The sequence below is a fragment of the Elgaria multicarinata genome, chromosome 12 (genome assembly GCF_023053635.1).
Source record: "Elgaria multicarinata webbii isolate HBS135686 ecotype San Diego chromosome 12, rElgMul1.1.pri, whole genome shotgun sequence".
Classification (NCBI taxonomy): Eukaryota; Metazoa; Chordata; class Lepidosauria; order Squamata; family Anguidae; genus Elgaria; species Elgaria multicarinata.
Window position 1 is genome coordinate 774,720 of NC_086182.1, and position 19,871 is coordinate 794,590.

Genomic DNA, 19,871 nt, shown 5'->3' on the forward strand with positions numbered 1-19,871 from the left:
CCCCACAAGTCAGTTCCCTAATGCATGTCTGAGTATTGGTAAGTCTGTGGTGCTTAGAATGTTGACCTGAGTGGGTGGAGTTAGAATGTCTTAGGAGGGGGGAGGAGTGATATATAAGGGAAGGACTGAGGGGATTGAGGGAGACTTTTAGGTACTCTTTGCGCCTTTAGCGCTTGAGCTCTCTCTGTGTTAGCTCTGCTCTTGGTGTAGAGTACTTGGGTTCTGGAGAATTTCAGGTTCACTGTAGAGGGTGGTGTGCTGATAGTCAGGTGGTGTATATTAATCAATAATGATAATAAAGAAAGTTCAAGAGTGAATGTGTGAGAGAAAGGAAAGTGTGTATGAGAAGAGTGAAAGGATTGGATGAGAGGTTTTAAAAAGGGTTTTTAAACTGTTTTATTATGAAACAAAGCTTATGAACTTTTAAAATAAAATTGTAATCAGTTTGTTTTAGCTACCACAAAAATCCCACATGTCTGTTTGGCAATTATCATCTGCAGTTTTTTATATTTAACACCCACTCTGACATTAAATCACCATCAGCACATATAATTCACAGCCCTTTAATTTATTACTGAAATCCTTCCAATTTAACCCCTTTCTCCACATAGTTTGGAGAAAGGCGGTGGTTGTCCCTTACCTCAGGCTCCTCAAGTGGCGGGGCTTAGCTTGAGCAGGGAGTGTCCGCGGCCAGGCCTGTTGTTCAGAGACTGTGTCATGGCACCCTCCTTCATAATCACCAGAGCCCCTTTCTTTTGCAGCATCTGTTTTAACACTATCACTGCATTGCTGCACCAAAGTCACTGGCTCTGTAAATGCCAAGAAGGGCTTGGGGCAAGTAGAAGCCCAGGCAGACCTAGCCCAGGTATGCGGGTGTCCTGACTGGGATTGCTGCTAAAGGCCACCTTTACCTGGCAATGCACAGTGGGGGCGGGGAGGCACATCAGAAGAGACAGTTGCCCAGCTCCATAGTGTTGCACAGAGCTGAGAACCCTGAACTGACAAAAAAGACACAAGTCTTTAGTGCCTGTTGTCTGCTTTGGAGTTGTAGCTCTCCCATGCAGTCACAAGGCTTGGAGATCCACAGCTCTCCTCAGTTTTAATATGAGCACTTGGACAACCCAGGTGCTTTCACTTATCCCATTCTGAGAGAGGTGTGGTCGGATCATCTTCCTGGTGATTCATCGCCTGCAGGCACATGCACTCACCCGCATGCTCAGCATTTTGTACCCCCGCTCTCTCTCGCTCAGATAAAACAGATATTTCTGCCTTCACCTTTCATAGAATCATAGAATAGCAGAGTTGGAAGGGGCCTACAAGGCCATCGAGTCCAACCCCCTGCTCAATGCAGGAATCCACCCGAAAGCAACCCTGACAGGTGGTTGTCCAGCTGCCTCTTGAATGCCTCTAGTGTGGGAGAGCCCACAACCTCCCTAGGTAACTTTAACTTCCTAGTTGCTGGTACTGGTCAACACAGCAGGGGCCTATGCAGTTTCTGTGCTGGGAGGAAACCCAACCGTTTTTCATGCAGACCTGCTGCTCTAGTTCAGCTATTGATCCCCAGACCTGGATCATAATACCATTATAGCTTTCCCAGGCTCTCCCTCTCATTTTATAGTGTGGCATGTGCAAATCAAATAAAATCTCTGGATTCCACCTAGAAGCTCTTTCCAATTCATGTCCATATCAGATTGTGAGCTTTGGTTTTGTTTTTCCTTTTTTGCATAAACGTCTCTGTTTTCTTATGCATGTTTTCCAGGTGTATGAATAAATTGTGCACATTTTTTAATGTATGCATTCTTCTCCCATTGATTAAAGCATGCCTGTGTGTATTTTTTCAAAGTCTGAATTTCACAAAAGAGTGAAATTTAATAGGGATAAATGCCAAATTCTACATAGACCTTGAGCCAACCATGTTATCGGTACTACTCGAATATGATTTTTTGGCAAGGTATGGATGCCTAGAGATGGAAAGTATGTGATAGCAAGTCATAACTCTTTGCCTTTTGTGTGTTACCACTCCACTCCCAAGATACCTTGATGTAAATGGAATTTTTTTGATAATGTTTAATATTGTGACTTTTATTATTAAACATAACAATTACAGTAATTCTGATTATGTAAATTAATATAATACTAATGATTATAATAATTACACCAATTAAAATATATAAATGTTTTAAGTATTGGTGTGTGTTTTTCATTCAGAGCCGGTGGTGAATGACTGTGCAGCATCATGAAGAAGACTGAAACAAGCACATCCTGTCCCTCTGATTCCCAGTGTATAATTCCTTTATGGTCAAATGTCCAACCTGGTGATACGCTGACAAGCCCACAGGACTACTCATCATGGAAAACTCTGTTAGGGGAAGCTCAAGTAAGGAATCACATTCCACTGTTAGACATTGCAAGAAATGTGGAAAGCAACACGGTTCCCAAAGTATTTTACCACAGGAAGTGCAGGAGCCTGTTTACTATGAAGAGAGATGTATAGAGTATTAAGCGAAAAGCTGAAGCAAGTGTCAGTGATGATGCTGGAACAAGTGAGTACACAAGTAAATGCTAAAACAGAAGAACATCATTAAAGTCAAACTGGTATGCTGAAGAATGTATGTTTTGTAGAAAGAAAATGCTACAAGGGATCATCAAAGCATGAGAAATTAATCAAGGCCACAGAGCTTAGTTTTGACAAAAGGCTTTGAGAGTGTGCAACCATTAATTGTGATTCAAAGATCTTAGCAGTTTGTAGTAGGGACATAGTGGCTGCAGAAGCCCATTATCATGCATCTTGTTATAAGAACTATACAAGGGTTAAAGCAAAGGAGGAAGATCATGCATCTAGCATTCAGACCAATGATCACTACAAAAATATGCGAGATACAGCATATGATGAACTATTTCAAGACATTAGAAATGTGATTATTCCTAAAAAAGAGGTAATACGTGTGACGACTGTCACTGAAAGGCTTGAAACCCTCATGACATGCAGAGAAATACAGGGAATAGACAAATCAACCAAGAAGCATATTAGAAGAAAATTGGAATCCAAGTTTGGTGACAGCCTCCACATATTCCCAGACAACCAAGGAAAATTATTAGCCCAACCTGATAGTGTCAAGCTACAGGACGTTGTAAGAGAAAACCAGAGTTTGAAAAGAGAATTATCAGTTTTAAAGGTTAAGGCAACAGACATGAACAAGATCATTGATAAAACATCATTGCACATAAGAACAATGATTAAAATAAACTTGACATCAACACCATGGCCATATCATCCTTCAGACGTTGATAAAGATTCATTTACAGTGCCTGATTATCTTAAACGGTTCCTATTAGGACTTCTGACTGGAGATCCAGAAAACACAAAGCCCTCCAAAAGGGTTCGTAACAACAGATCAGATCTCACTCATGCAGACCTACATCAGTCACGAATTGAAAACGACGAAGATACTGTTGCGAGAGCTGTTAGTCTGGTTCGAAGCTGGATAAACCCATTTGTTGGGCCACATGATCTCATTAGTCTCTCCATGGCAAAAAAAGGCATCTCAACACATAGTATCTGACATAATGAAGGCGCACGACATAGGTGAACAGTGCTATACAGACTTCAAAATTGAGAGACTTGAGAGTAATCCACTAAGAAGTTTCATGACCCGATGAAAATGAACAAACTAAAAACCTTCACTAATATGTCCAAGAAGAAGGCAGTGAAGAGCAATGGCAGGACAATCATCATGAAAACAGACAAAGCACTATTTGGTTGAATCATTCTGACAGCACAGAATCGGAACCTTCAAATGACAGATGTACTCTCTCATCCCTTAGGGCCTTTACCATGGGCTTTAGCAACTCCAGAAGGTCAGTTGCGAAAGACAAACAAAGCTACTTTAGCAACATACTTGCAGAAAAACGTTACCCCGCTGAGGAAATACTTGGATATTCAGCCACGGTGATTGATGGTATGGTTCTTGTTCAGAGAGTAAAAGGAGAGGAGTCAAACTTTGGTGAGGTGGCTATGTCTGTCTCGTCCATGGCTTTGCGGGAAGGAAATAGGAGTCAAAGAATTGATGTTGTGTTTGATACGTACAATGAAGAACAGTGAGAGGGGAAGAACTCGGGCACCAGTTACAGAGCATCTCATCTTCCCAGATTGTCAGACAGTGGAGGAAATTCCTAAGCCACGTAAGGAATAAAACAAATCCGATCACATTTCTTGTTAACAAATGGAGGAAACCAGAGTATTTTGTAATACTTGAGAATAAAACACTGTTTGCGAACTGTGAAGATAAATGCTACAAAATCACATCTGAAGGGAGCCACGAAGTGCCAGAACTCAACAGTACACATGAAGAAGCAGATGGTCATTTGTTGCTGCTCACGCTGCTAATGAGGGGTATGAGGCAGTAATGATAAGCTCAGATGACACCAATGTGTTGACTATGTGTTTGGGATTCCATGACAGAATCATGGCTAAAAAATTTCTGAAATGGGGTACTAAAATACATATGCGAGTCCTTGACTTTGGGAAAATAGCTTCAACTCTTGGTGAAAATGTTTGTTGGGCTATGATAGATCTCCATACATTTACTGGATGCGACACAGTAAGCGCATTTGCAGAAAAAGGAAAAGTAAGTGCATTCAAAATCCTGTCTGCCAACAGACATACAAAGGAAACATTTTCGCAGCTCAGAGACGAATGGGATCTCTCTGAAGAACTAATGGACTAATTGGAACAATTCTCGTGCTTAGTGTATGCACCAAAATCTTCGGTACATCATGTGAATGACTTGAGATATCACCTATTTTGCACAAAGAAGGGTGAGATAGACAGTCACCAACTTCCACCTTGCAGGGACTGTCTGAAGAAACATGCCGAACGTGCAAATTATGAAGCTGCTATAAGCAAGAGATGTCTTCTGAATGATCCACAGACACCTACTCCAATTGGGAGAGGGTAGAAGTTGGAAAAACAAGATGGAGCAGAGCAACTGGTAGTGGACTGGATGGAGGGGCAGCCAGCACCACAGGCTGTGTTAGATCTTCTAGCTTGCAACTGCATTAGGAACTGCCAATATGTGTCTGCTGTCTAAATGACCTCAAGTGCACTGACATGTGCAGACTTCCCAGCTGTGAAAATCAAACAGATGCAGAGAGTGATGATGCCTATTCAGAAGAAGAAGAAGATTATGATGAATGTGAATGATAAAATTGTGTTTATGTTTAATCATAACATACATTGCCTATGTAAGATGTAACAACTACTACTATTGTCAGCTTTAGCCTTCCTGATGCCATTCCTGCACTTCTGTGCTACCTGTCTATACTCTTCTTTTGTAGTCTAGGCTTCCTTCCATTTCCTATATGTGTCCTTTTTTGTTTTCATAAAATCATAGAAAAATAGAGTTGGGAGGGGCGTATTAGCCCATTGCAGGAATCCACCCTAAAGCATCCCTGACAGATGGTTGTCCAGCTGCCTCTTGAATGTCTCTAGTGTGAGAAAGCCTACAACCTCCCTAGGTAACTGGTTCCATTTGTCGTTCTGCTCTTCCAGTCAGGAAGTTTTTCTTGGTCCAGCTAGAATCTGGCTTCTTGGAACGTGCGCCCACTCTGGGATGATGGAGAAGAGATCCTGGCCGAAAGTTGCAAATCTGGAAGAGATCCGAAAGTTGCAAATCTGGAAGAGAAGCGTTTGCCTGCGCAGAAACTGTGAGTATCCCAGACTCACACTTAGAGTTTTCAATTCCTACTGCTAATAGTTTTTTAGCTTTGGTTATAGAAAATGAGCCTTAACCTGAGTCCACGGAAAACTCTGGCAATAATTTGTTTGTTTATCAGGAAGGAGTGTCTTTGGAGTCAAATGGGGTAGATAAGTCTGCTTGCGAGAAATCGCTCATTACGGAGAAGATACAACATACTGAACAGCAATTGTACCCCTCAGACTTTGTGACAAAACAGTGCCTTTTAACAGCTCACACTGTTATTTCAATTTATGAACGCCTAGAAAAAATTGTCAGACAACTTGAGGTTCTTAAACTCTCCTTTGATACTTTTACACAAAAGCATACAGCTCAACTTAACTGCACAGGATCTAGAAAGGAGGAAGAAACAGGAAGCAAAAAGACCTCCTCAAATTATTCTAGAGGCAGTTTACTAGTAAGTTCAAAGGAGCTGGAAAAAGGAAATTGCAACAGGATTTTATAAGCAAATCAAGTTACACAGCAAATTGCCAACAATAGAATAAACAATGGCAGGTCGCATAGAACTATCAGGTTTTCTTTGAGCCAACTTCTACATAAAAAACTTCCTGACTGTTAGAGCAGTACGACAATGGAATCAGTTACCTAGGGAGGTTGTGGGCTCTCCCACACTAGAGCCTTCAAGAGGCAGCTGGACAACCCTCTGTCAGGGATGCTTTAGGGTGGATTTCTGCATTGAGCAGGGGGTTGGACTCGATGGCCTTGTAGGCCCCTTCCAACTCTGCTATTCTATGATTCTATTAATAAGATCCTAAGCATCCTAAGATGCTCAAACCCTCCTTTGGAGATATCATCTTTCCATGTTTCATGTATTTATCTGAAAAATTACACAGATGTAAGTATTTTTGTTTTTTCCATTTAAACATTCCTAAAAAATCAAAGCATGAACTTATCTGATTCAGTCCTGGTAGGGCTAAACGTCTCCTTAAGCACTATCACTGTGCCATGTTTTATCTCTCTATCTTTTAAAATGAGGGAGTTGTAAGCATTTCTGTTAATGCTGGAGCCCGTCTACACTTGTCTAGATGAAACGTAACAAGTTGGCAGAGATGACATCAGCAGTCACGTGATGCTGTTGTTGTTACGTTTCTTCTGACTTTTAAAACCGTTCCACTTTCTGTTAAAATCGTTTTAAAACTAACAATGTGCCCCAACCTTTCGTTGTATTCAATGCCGTCTTTCAAAGTCATGTCTCGTGACCATGGTCTTTGCTTCCTGATTAGGACAAGTGAGGGCTTTTCTAGGGGAGGGAGAGCTGGCACAACACGACGAGGGGGAGGGGGAGGGGGAGGGAGGGCGGTGAAAGAGGGGACAGAGGCTTAATTTTTTTAAAAAAACGCTTATCTTTCGGGGCGCACGTGGCCCCTTTAAGACGCTGCAGGGCTGTTCATTCAGGCTGCCACCAGCACAGACTTACCTGGGAGTAAGCAACGTCGAATAGAGTGAGGATTACTTCAGAGTAAACCTGCATAGGATCAGGCTGAAGAGCTGACGAGATCCACTATTATTAACAGCCCTCGGTAGATGAGAAAGAGGGAGCGCGTGCCAGCATAGGAGCGCGCTGAATCGATCCGTTAAACGAGCCCAGTCAGGGATCCCTGTTTCATGGGAAAGAAGACTGTGGGCAGATCTACTGAAGTGACGCCAGAGATCCCATCCGCTAGGGTTGGGCTCCAAGAGATCCGGAAGAATTTAGGTGTGGAGAGAGGTCCCAGCAGAACCGAAAATGAAGATCTGACCTCGTCTCGATTATTTCGGGGAGTGGAGAGCGAGGGGGGGGATTTTCATCCAACCAAGCATGCAAGGGGTGGCGACCTGACCGCACGGCCCCGAGGCAGGCTTCCTCGGAAGCAAGCCCTCCGCAGCAACAGACCAGAGCCTCGACGTATTTTTCTTCCGAGTGAAGCAAAGTTCCTCTTGGGTTGCAGCTCTGGAGATGTGAACCCTCTCTCTGCCCACTGACCTGGCCGAGACACCGTGGGATTGACTACCGAGGACAGATGCTCAGGAAGATTGAGGCGCACGCCGGAACTTTCTGGGTTTGTTTGTTTGTTTGTTTATTCCCTCGTCCCTACGCATCGCCCCGCCTCCCTGCCGGCTTATCCCGGCAGGTCTAGCTCAGAGTCACCGGAAGAAGGAGGTTTACTTCAGAGCCATAATGAAGAACGTTCTAAAGGAGAGTGTGCCCGGGTAAAACGATAGAAGAAAAGGTATTTCGATTGACTGGGCTCAAGTTGCATTTTGTAACGTAGCAAGGGAGGACGCAACAATGCACTTAAACAACGGTGTAATGAATAGTGTAGATCCTGCCCTGGTTACCCGAATACTGAATGGTTCTTCAACAGGTAATTTTGCGAGGCAGAGAGAAGGGAGCAGCTCCGAAACAGAGGTAGAGAATCACCTCTATCAAGCTCCAGATCAAATTTCGAGGCAGAGAAGACCCACTTTGCACACCCCAATAGGAAGTCTGCATGGCATGTATGTGTAGGGAAGGTGGAGAAATTTGATACAGACTAAAATGAGTTTGGATTTCTAAGAATCCACCCTGCGTAATCTGCTGTGGACTGACCTCTCCAAGCCACACAGACTCCCCAGACTTTCAGTTTATTATTTTTTTACTTCTCTGAAATTTACACAAATTCATTCACAGGAAAATATGCTAATTTCTGCTGAGACATGTGCCAAGCTGGAAAATATATGCGGGGGGGGGGGGGGAGAAACTGAATGGAGTGCAGGACCATATACTGGATGTTAATTATTAACATAAATTATGCAAATTATTCAAATTTTTCTTACGGAATGATTTGTATATTTTTCTGCATAATGGGGAAAAATGTTTGTTAATGGATGCTGGAACAAATGAGACTGCAGAATCCACGAAACACACATGGGACGGATTTCACAAAATCTGGACGTCCCTAAATATAAGTAGCTGCTGAAACCTTATTCTGGCCTCAAGTCTAATTCTGTTGGCTTCAGAGGGCTTTGACCAGCACCATACTTAAGTCTTAAGTGTTGATATAGAACTTACAGTGTGACCCTAGTCATGATTATTCTGATGTTAAGTCCCACTGTGATTAATGGAACTTACTCCTGTGTAAGTGTAAGTAAACTTGCAGCTTTAATCACTGTGGTGACAGAACACTCAGTCAAACTTCAGGTCACATCAAAGGCATTCCTTGGGATTATAATGGTCATTGAAAAGTGCTTCATGGACCAGTTTCCACTGTAATTAAAACATGATGCTCTCAGTCCTCCCTCCCCCTTCACACACTGGCCGCTGTATAAACCCAGTAGTCATTGAGTGATTCCATTCCCTGTTCTGTACACCTTGGGCTTTAAATCCTGTACACCAGTGAACACAGCTGTGCAGAGTTGGTTTTATAGAGTATTTTAGTCCTGACACTGAAACTGCTAATATAAAAGTCTACAAAACTGGGGGAAGGGTGCCAAAGATTCTGGAGGCATGAGAGCAGCCCTCTGAGCACACTGAGGAAAGTAAGATGGGCCGGGCAGGTGCACTGACACTTCCAGGAGAGCCATGTTAGGAGTGAGTTGCCTAGTGACAGTCTTCAGCAGACCGTGAAAGCAGCTGCATGCCATATATACACCCATATAAAGATGAATTTCTTCTAGACTCCAGGCAACCTGCAGTGGCCCTGTGAGAGCCCAGCTATTTCTCAAGTCTTTTATGAGACATTTGAAGAAGAAAGCTGCCTTATTCTGAGAGGTTAAGATGGCTGGATGCTCTCCACCAACATATACTGCTGCCAGCATGACAGCCCTGAGTAAAAAATGGAGGATCAGATCATTATATACCAGAGCTCCATCTATAGAATCTTAGAATAGTAGAGTTGGAATGGTGCTATAATGCTATAAAATCCAACCACCTGCTCAATGCAGGAATCCACCTTAAAGCATACCTGGCAGATGGCTGTCCAGCTGTCTCTTGAATGCCTCTAGTGTGGGAGAACCCATGACCTCCCTAGGTCATTGGTTCCTTCGGTGTACTGCTCTAACAGTCAGGAAGTTCTTCCTGATGTCCAGCCGGAATCTGGCTTCCCATTATTCCATGTCCTGCACTCTGGGATGATCAAGAAGAGATCTTGGCCCTCCTCTGTGTGACAACCTTTAAAGGACTTGAAGAGTGCTATCATGTCTCCCTTCAGTCTTCTGTTCTCAAGGCTAAACACGTCCAGTTCTTTCAGTCTCTCCTCATAGGGCTTGGTTTCCAGACTCCTGATCATCCTCATTGCCCTCCTCTGAACCCAATCCAGCTTGTCTGCATCCTTCTTGAAGTGTGGTGCTCAGAACTGGGCACAGTACTCAAGATAAGGCGTAACCAGTGCCAAATACAGGGGAACCAGTATCTCACTCGTTTTGGAAGCTATACTTCTATTAATACATTCCTGAAGTGTTGGTTATCATCTTTAAAGCCCTACATGGTTTGGGTCCAGGCTACCTACAGGATTGCCTTCTCCTGTACAATCTGCCCTGCACACTCTGCACACCATAGGCGGAGCAGACCCAATCCGGAAGTTGCGAATCTGGAAGAGAAGCGGATTGGGGGGAGGGGGTCTGTGCACAGCCCTAATTGTTATTATTATTAGTAGTAGTAGTACAGCTAGAATTCCTGTTACTATTATTATAATTGTAATTAGGGATGTGCTCCGCTCCGATTAGGAGCGTAGAAGCAGTAGCGGATTGGCCTGCTCCGCCTTACCCAGAGGCGGAGTAGGAGCGGACCGCGGACCCCCTAGAAGCAAGGCGAAGAGAAGCGCCCATTTTTCGGAGCTCCTAGTTCAGGCGGAGCGCTCCGGTCGCCATCTTGAAAACATTTCGCCATAGGATTGCATTGCGGCAAATAATCGCGCATAACTATGTTGTTTTTGAAGCTATCATTCTGAAAATTCTTGTGCACAGAGAGTCGTGGATGGGGGTCATTTTGAGACCACTCTCACCTCTCTGCGTTGTCTGGGTCGCGTGCTATATTTTTGTGAAAATCGGGTCAACCGCGCGGCTCAAACAGCGTTTTCGGCTTTTCGCCCATAGGATTGCATTGAGGGAAAGAATCGGGGATAACTGGGGGGGGTTTAAGCTATCATTCTGAAAATTCTTGTGCACAGAGAGTCGTGGATGGGGGTCATTTTGAGACCACTCTCAACTTTCTGCATCGTACGGGTCGCGTGCTATATTTTTGTGAAAATCGGGTCAACCGCGCGGCTCAAACGGCGTTTTCGGCTTTTCGCCCATAGGATTGCATTGAGGGAAAGAATCGGGGATAACTGGGGGGGGGTTAAGCTATCATTCTGAAAATTCTTGTGCACAGAGAGTCGTGGATGGGGGTCATTTTGAGACCACTCTCAACTTTCTGCATCGTACGGGTCGCGGGCTAGAAGTTTTTAAAAAATCGGCGGGAAAAATACCTTTTTCAAAGGGCTGAGGGGCAGAGTCAGCTCCCGGTCATGATGATCCCAAAGTTGGAGGAGGGCATAGGCAAAACAGGTAACTTGGGATTCTGGGAAACTTCTCTTTCTTCATCTGAACGGGCTTTTCCCCATGTTTTTTAACACAGTAGCCCCACCAAATGCACAAACACAACCTGAAATCATATACTAAGCCAAGAATAAGAGATAGAAACACAGCACTGCTCCCCACCCTAACCTTGGTGAACAACTGAATAGATGTGGTGCAAGGGGATGAGCTCCCCTAGGGCATCTCATCGTGGACGTGCCCCCACTCTCTCCTGCACTGGAAGGCCATTAGAGCCTTCCAAAGAGAGTAAAACGGTGGAGCAATGCCTATCATGAGTTGAAGTGAATGGTCACTTTTCAGTGGTGGAGCAATGCCTGTTATGAGTCGAAGTGAGCGTTTTACTTCTTCTCAGAGCTGTTGGTGGCTGTCAGTGTCTTGAACTGGCAGCTACTTCCCCCTCCCCCGGGCACGTCCCCCTATTGCTGGTAAAAGACAGATATAGCCTTTTTAAAAAAATTCTTCTTGCTGTTTATTGAGCAACACTGCTGCTTTTAATTCCACCCCTCCTTTGTTTATTGATTGATTTATTCCATTTTATATGCATTACTGGCTTATCCTTGGCTCACTTCCTTATGCCCCCAGAAATGCCAGCTGCATGCCTGCCTGCCTTCCCTCCCTCCTCCCCTGCCCACCTCGCAGGGATGTTGTGTGTGGGGTGCCCGATTTTCAAAAATTCGCCAAAAATCAGGGGATGATGGGATTGCTTTGAAACTTGGCGTGCATGTGTATATCCCCATGAGGTGTCATGGTGCCAAACATGAGGTTTCTAACTTGAACAGAAAAAAAGTTGTATAATTTTTTAGCTTTCAATGCAAGCCTATGGGGGGGGAAACGGAGCTCCGGATCCGGAGCTCCGGGCGGAGCGGAGCGGAAGTGGGCGGAGCGGGGGCGGGGCGGAGCGGCCCGATCCGGAAAATGGCGGATCTGCAAGTGAAGCGGAGCGGGGGGTCCGTGCACACCCCTAATTGTAATGGCTTGCCGCCCGCCTTCTTCCGCCAAGCTCTCAGACCCGGGTGGCTCTTTCGCCAGCAGCAGGAGGCCAGCGAGGAGGTGGGCGGCGGCAAGGACGTGGCCAGATTCCCCAGCGAAGCCGCCAAGCCTGGAAATTTTTCGCCCCGTCCCCACGAGGGGCGATACGGGGCTGCCGCCGCTGCCTCCTCCTCTTCTGGCCAGGATAGGGCAGGATCTACACGGTGAGTTTCGGGGCACACTGCAGGCGCATGCAAGCGCCTTCACGACGATGTGCAGATCCCCCCTGGGCATGAAGGTGGATACATGGATAAGCTCTCATGGTGCCAATTTTGAGGTTTGTAATGTGAAAACTGACAGAGTTCTTAAAAGGGGTGTGAATTAGGTTTAGGAGGTGATGCTTAAAATGGGGGGAGGAGCTAAAAATCAGGGCATGCTCAGATTTGCTTGAAGCATGCCATGAATCTGGATCTAGGTGGCATCTGTGAGGATGCCCATTTGCAAGTTTGTATCTGTAAAAATGTCAGAGTAAATCCTATTTCTGAAAATGGGGTGTAGGATTTTCAAAAATCCCCCCAAAATCAGTGGAGGCTTGGATTTGCTTCCAACTGGACATGAAGGTGGATACACAGATAAGCTCTCATGGTGCCAATTTTGAGGTTTGTAACATGTAAACTGAAAGAGTTCTCGAAAGGGGTGTGAATTGGGGTTAGGGGGTGATGATTAAAATGAAAAAATCGCCAAAAATCAGTGCATGCTTGGATTTGCTTGGAGCTTGGCACGAATGTGGATACATGGATAAGCTCTTATGGTGCCAATGTTGAGGTTTGTAATGTTAACAGTAAAAAAGTTATAGGCGTTTGAATTTAGATGCAAGTCTATAGGGGGGGAAACACGGAGCTCCGATCCAGATCCAGAGCTCTGCAGTGGAGCGGAGTGGAGCGGACCATAGGCAGATCAATGTGGGGTGGAGCAGACCCCATCCAGAAGTTGCAGATCAGGGGGTCTGTGCACAGCCCTAGTTTTTAGAGCTAGGAGTCATGCAAAGGCAACATACTTTGATGGTTTAATTCACTATTACCTGATCTTAGCTACTGTAATGACGTTAGGAGCCACACAAAACCTTGATGGTTTACTACTTTACTTGAGTCAGGATGGCAATTTGCTTAGAAGGTTTTACAATTTCAGACAGGAGTTACACAGTCAATGATATTTGGAACTAGGGGTGTGCACGGACCCCCCGATCCACTTCTCTTCCAGATCCAGAACTTCCAGATTGGGTCCGCTCCGCTCCGCCTACGGTACGCTCTGCTTCGCTGCGAAGCTCTGGATCTGGATCGGAGCTCCGCTTTTCCACCCCATAGGCTTGCATTGAAATCCAAAAAAGCCTACAACTTTTTTTCTGTTGATGTTAGAAACCTCAAACTTGGCACCATGATAGCTTATCCATGTATACTCATGCATGCCAAGTCTCAAGCAAATCCAAGCCTCTTCTGATTTTCGGAGAATTTTTGAAAATCAGACACCCCATTTTCAGACATGGGATTTTCTCTGACATTTTTGACAGATAAAAACTTGGAAGCAGGCACCCTCACAGATGCCATCTAGATCCACATTTATGGCAAGTTTCAAGCAAATCCCATCATCCCCTGATTTTTGGTGGGGCTTTAACCTTTTAACTCACCCCAAATCAAGTCCCATGCTAGAACTACGTCAATTTTCATGTTAGAAATGTCAAATTAGGCACCATGGCACCTGATGCACGTATACACATGCATGCCAAGCCTCAAGCAAATCCAAGCCTCCCCTGATTTTGGGGGAATTTTTGAAAATCGGACACCCCAGTATCTGCAGACAGCTCAATGGGCTTTATTCATGGCTATTTCAAAGGAAATCCCAACTGCGAGGCGGGCACAGAGGAGGCGGCAAGGTTTCTTTCTTTCTAAGCCAGCAGTAACGCATTGCAAACCAATCCTGCGAGGTGGGCACAAGGAAGTGAGCCAAGGATTGTTTCTTTCTTTCTAAGCCAGCAATAATGCATTGCAAACCAACCCTGCAAGGCAGGCACAGAGGAGGAGGACTGGCAGCAAGCATGCCGGAGGCTGGTGGGCACGAACCACAAAGGCCATCATGTAGTACAGCTCCCAGGGGGAGGAGGGAGGGAAAGCATCCAGGCAGGCAGGCAACAGACATTTCTGGGGGCACAAGGAAGTGAGGCAAGGATTGTTTGTTTCTTTCTAAGCCAGCAGTAACGCATTACAAACCAACCCTGTGAGGCGGGCACAGAGGAGGAGGACTGGCAGCAAGCATGCCGGAGGCTGGTGGGCACGAACCACAAAGCCCATTATGTAGTGCAGCTCCCAGGGGGAGGAGGAAGGGAAGGCAGGCAGGCAGGCAGGCAGGAGACATTTCTGGGGGCACAAGGAAGTGTGGCAAGGATTGTTTCAAAGCCAGTAATGCAAATCATCCCTGTGAGGCGGGAGCAGCACAGAGCGATGCCTTTTCTTTTGCATCCCATAACTAGGAGGCTAGGAGGATAAGAGTAAAGCTTTGTGATCCTTGCTTCAGAGTTGATTGACTGCACTGTGATCACAGCCTTTATTAAACAACAACAACAGTAACATTAATAATAGCAGTACTAATTAATATTAATAGTAACAACAACAACAACAACAACAATAAGGAGTTGAACCACAATGAAAGCCTGCCTGACTTCACTGAAGAGGAAAAGCCAGGAGAGCTTGGGCTAGGGGTGTTTAAATATAAAATGTAATAAATAAATAAATAAACAAACAAAGGAGAGGTGGAATTAAAAGCAGCAGTATTGCTGAATAAACAACAAGAAGATTTTTTTTAAAAAGGCTATGCCTGTCTTTTACCAGTAAGAGGAAAGTGGAGGTGCCCAGGGGGAGGGGGAACTCTGCCCATTTGACTGGCCCTAAGTAAGTACCAGTCTTTAAGAAGCTATCTGTCACTTCAACTCATGACAGGCATTAGCTTCTTGAAGTTCTAGATTGTTTAAGCTTTGGAGTGTTTGGATGACCCTCTAAGGGCAGGACAGTGTGTGCACTGGGCACATCCACATGCCCTAGGGGACCTCATCTCCTTGCAGCACATCTATTCAGTTGTTCACCAAGGTTAGGGTGGGTAGCAGTGCTGTGTTTCCTATCTGTTATTTATTTGCTTAGTATATGATTTCAGGTTGTGTTTGTGCATTTGGTGGGACGACTGTTTAAAAAAACACTGGGAAAAGTCCATTCAGAGACTAAGAAAGAGAAGTTTCCCAGTATCCCAAGTATCCCGTTTTGCCTATCCCCCCCTCCAAATTTGGGATTGGAGGATGCTTCATCAGGTGATCATGACTGGGAGTTGAATCTGCCTCTCAGCACTTCAAAAAGGTACCTCTCCCGCTATTTTTTACCCTATTTTTTAAAAAAATATAGCAAGCAAACCGCACCACGCAGAGTGCTGAGAATAGGCTCAAAATGACCCCCATCCACGACTCTCTAAGCACAGCGAGTTTCAAATAGCTTGAAAAACAAAAAAGTTATCCACTAATCTTTTCCGCAATGCAATCCTATGGGCGAAAAAATCCAAAATGGCGGGCGGATCGCTCCACGAAAAGAGGAGCGCTCCGCCTATGGTCGCTTCTCTTTGCCATCCTCCTCCAGCCCCCCGACTCGCTTCTCCTCTGCCTCAGGAGAAGGCGGATCAGCCCAATTTGCTGTTGCTTCTCCGATCCTAAGAGAAGCAGATCACACCCTTATTTGGAACTCCCTCACTTATTTTGGAGCGCAAAACTTCGATAAAGGACAAGGAAGCTGTATCTTCTGTTGGATGGATGACCCCACAAGGCGTAGTTGAGCCAGAAGCTGCAGGAAGGCAAGGATGGTGTTACCTTTTGAAGGTGGAGAGATGAAGACAGGAAGAAGCCCAACATGAAGGCAACAAACTTTGAAGCCACACAAAGGCAATGTACTATGCAGCTTTTACAACTTTAGACAGGAGGTGCACAAAGACAATTTACATAGCAGATTTGCTAGTTGTTTTCTTGTATGTGCACAAAGAAGGCAGAGAGAACCCTGCAGGTGTAGCACAGCCAGAACAGAAGCCAACATGCTTGGGACTACTGTGTACTCAAAGTGCCTGCGATGTAAAAACATTGCAAGTCTGCTTGAAACCTTACTCTTGGAATCAGCACTGCATTATCTACAGAGCACAGGCCAGGTATGCAAAGCCTTCCGGGAGTACCAGTCGGAATAATGGCAAAAGTTGAGTGACCCGCTCAGGCTAGACTTGGCTGCACCAAGAGAGCAGGTGGCGGCAGGCAGGCGATGGTGTCTGGAAGACGCGCTGAACAGGGGGTGGGTGGCTGGCTGGGGGAAAGGGTGGGGAAGGGGCCACCGGCAGCCATAGTAGCTGTAGGACTTTGAAGGAGTCCCAGCCGCTTCCGCTCAGCTGAGCTGTCATGGTGCTGTCAGCCCACTGACACTGGGAAGTGGGCACTTCATGTGGAGGAATGGCTTCTCGGTCCTCACAGCCTCCCCTGCCTAAGAACCAGAGAGGCAGAGGCAGCTCCGCAGAGGGCAGAGCACATATGGTACTGCGAAGTATTGATTTCTGATGACAGCACAGTTTACCGACTCCTCCATGTAATGGCTGGGCTGTTGGCATTGGATAACCAGCCGTCTCACCCAGTGAATTCCATTGGGCTCATATGACTGATGCAGTTAATGGACCCTTCTTACAAAGTGTTGCCGCACGCAGCCACTTAAGCAGGACTCTGGCGCGCTCCCTATAATGGGGAGAGCCACAGATGGTGTACTTCACCTCCAATATTTGGAGCAGCTGTGCAGGCAAACTGTTCTTCACAGCACACTGGTAGGAGCCTTCACCCATCACTGGATGTCCAGTACAGGGTACAGCATGATGTGCCTGCTGTGTGTAGTCTATGCTGGAATCTTGTACCTAGAAAGCCAGCTGCATTGGGTTCCTGAAGCTCACACCCTCTACCACCAGGAATGGAAGGTCATCCACAGGAATCACCTTAGCTGGTATTTGGGACTGCTCCTGCTCGCCACCCGATCCCCCTGTAAAAGGCTTTTTGCCAAGTTTGCAGGGGGGAGCGAAACTGGGCAACAGCCTGAAACTCCTTAGTCTCATGCTCCTGCCTGCAGACCATTCTATTTCTCCTGATCACAGTGCCACCACAATGGCCAGCTGACTGCTGCTCCATGTCCTCTGGTTGACTCCTCAGCTTGCCAGCAAGCTGAGATGAATAATTCAGTGCTAGATCTAGAACTGCCTGCTGCTCTCCCCCCACCAGATCTGTCCCTGAAACATCATTTTTTGTACCCATTGTGGTGTAGAACAGAGGGGGGAGAGTATGAGAGCTAAGAGGGTTTACCCCCAAATGCCCAACTCCCCACTGCTCTGTGGGCAATTACCCAGTAGACTGCCACTACCCCTTAACATCCAAGCCCAGCATGAGCCAGGGGATACTCAGACCTTTCAGGACACACTTGGGGCACTGGGATAAGGGTTCAAGTTCACACCCTCTATTTCGCACCCCAAGCCCAGAATTCTAAACATTAGCAAGACCAAAGCAGAAGTATGGAGACTTAAACAGATTAAAGCACTCACAAGCTGTGAAATAGATGTAAAATTTATTAACAATAAGGAAGGGGGAAAGGAACAAAAAAGGTATGCCAATATCAGAGGAAATCAAGAAACCCAAAACAATCAGAGGAAACCTTTAAATAGCAGAGGAACCCTTTGAAGCAGTGCTGCAGGCAAAAACAATAAAGGATGACTTATCCTCCTGACTTATCCTTTACCGAAGTAAAGGGCCTTCCTATAGGACAGGATCCAAACATTCTCGGCCCATAAGCCAGCTGACAATCGAAGACTGAAGATCCAAACCAGGACTGGATTGAAGACAGATTGAAGACCTGAGTGGAGACCTGGGGGAAGACCAATAGCCTCATCCCACGTACACTTTTGTTCTGGTTTACCGTCAAATTATCTCATTTCGCTTATATAGTGCTTACATAGTGCTTATATAGCATATGAAAACTTGTAAACTTACAGCTCTGCTGTAGTGTGTTTGGGGAGATCCGTTAAGGTTCACTCACACGTGTTCTTATCCCCACCCCCCAGATCTTCTTTGTACCTCCTCCTACCGTTTATTGGTTGTTTGAAGTGGGGACAACTCCCCCTTGGACAACAAGTATTGGGATTTGCTTCTCTTGTTACTGAACACCAAAGTAGAACATTACATAGGATTGCAGTCAACTCTTTTGCATGCTTACTCAGTAAATAAATCCCATTGAGTTCAATGGAATGTATTAGAGCCCCTTGGATTGCAGTCTTAATTTTTGCAACTTTAAAAAGAGGGGGGAAATGGGGTGGGTGGCTGGGGTGGGGGAGTGAAGCAAGGTAGGAAGTGGCCATCTCAACTCCCAGTGTACAGAGGAGGAGACTTCAAATGCAGTGCCAGGACCTCCAATGACAAATTGAGAGGCAAATCACAGTTACTGAGAGGATTAAGAAGACCTCCTTTCCCATGTGAGGGCTCCAAATAAAAACTGGACCCCCATTGTTAAAGAAAAGAAAAACGTGGGGAGATGCAGGATCCCCCTCATGGAGAACGTTTCCATCTCTGCTTCCCCCTGTCTCCTGCCATCCCCCACTCAGCTTCACATGCTCAAAGGAATTGAAGATCTGTGTCCTTCCCCCACCAACTCCCGTTCAAACAAGAACAAGAGCAACACAAAGTAAGATGGAAAAGGACCAACATGCACACACAGACACACTGATTCAGAAGCAGGTAAAGGACTTCGCTTGAAAATGACAAGACATTTGGGTGAAGAGCGCTGTTTCCAACCTTTGCAGTTAAAAACACAAACAGATCTAGAGTCTCTCTCCCCTCACCTTCCTTTCTTCCCTTGTGGCTGCTGCAAATCTCATTGATTTCAACTGCTACATGCTGCCCCTTGGCCTGTGCTTAGGTAAAGGGTGCAGAAAGAGAGGAAATCTTTCCAGCCCCCCTCTTCCCTCCGTTTCTCTCCCCTCCATGCACAGCAGGTCACATTAGCAGTTGAAATCAATGGGGTTTACTTTTGAGTAAAGTAAATCCCCTAACCCTGCCTGGAGGCTCCCTCCCTCCCTCCTGCTTAGGAAAAGCTCCCAGGTGTGGAAAGAGGGGAAATTTTTCCACCACCACCCTTCACCATTTCTCTCAATGGGATTTACTTTTGAATAAAGTAAATCCCATTGAAGATGCACAGTTTCGGATGTTCAAAGGCATGGAAATGCGATCCTAAGTTCTCTCTCTCACACACACACACACACACTCACACTCACACACACTCTGCCATTGTAATATTTCTGAGCGACTGCAAAGTGTATTTCCCATACTGCTGAGAAAGGCTCAGCCCTGAAGAACGTCACCCCCCTCTCTTATGTCAGCAATACCGCCCCTTGAGAACACACCCACAGTACAGCGCATTGAAAATGGATAAAAAATACACTTGAAATTTCAGCGATGTGCTTTCGCATGCTAGGAAGAACCAGACATTCCCTGCACCTTTATAATCCCCTATAAAGGGG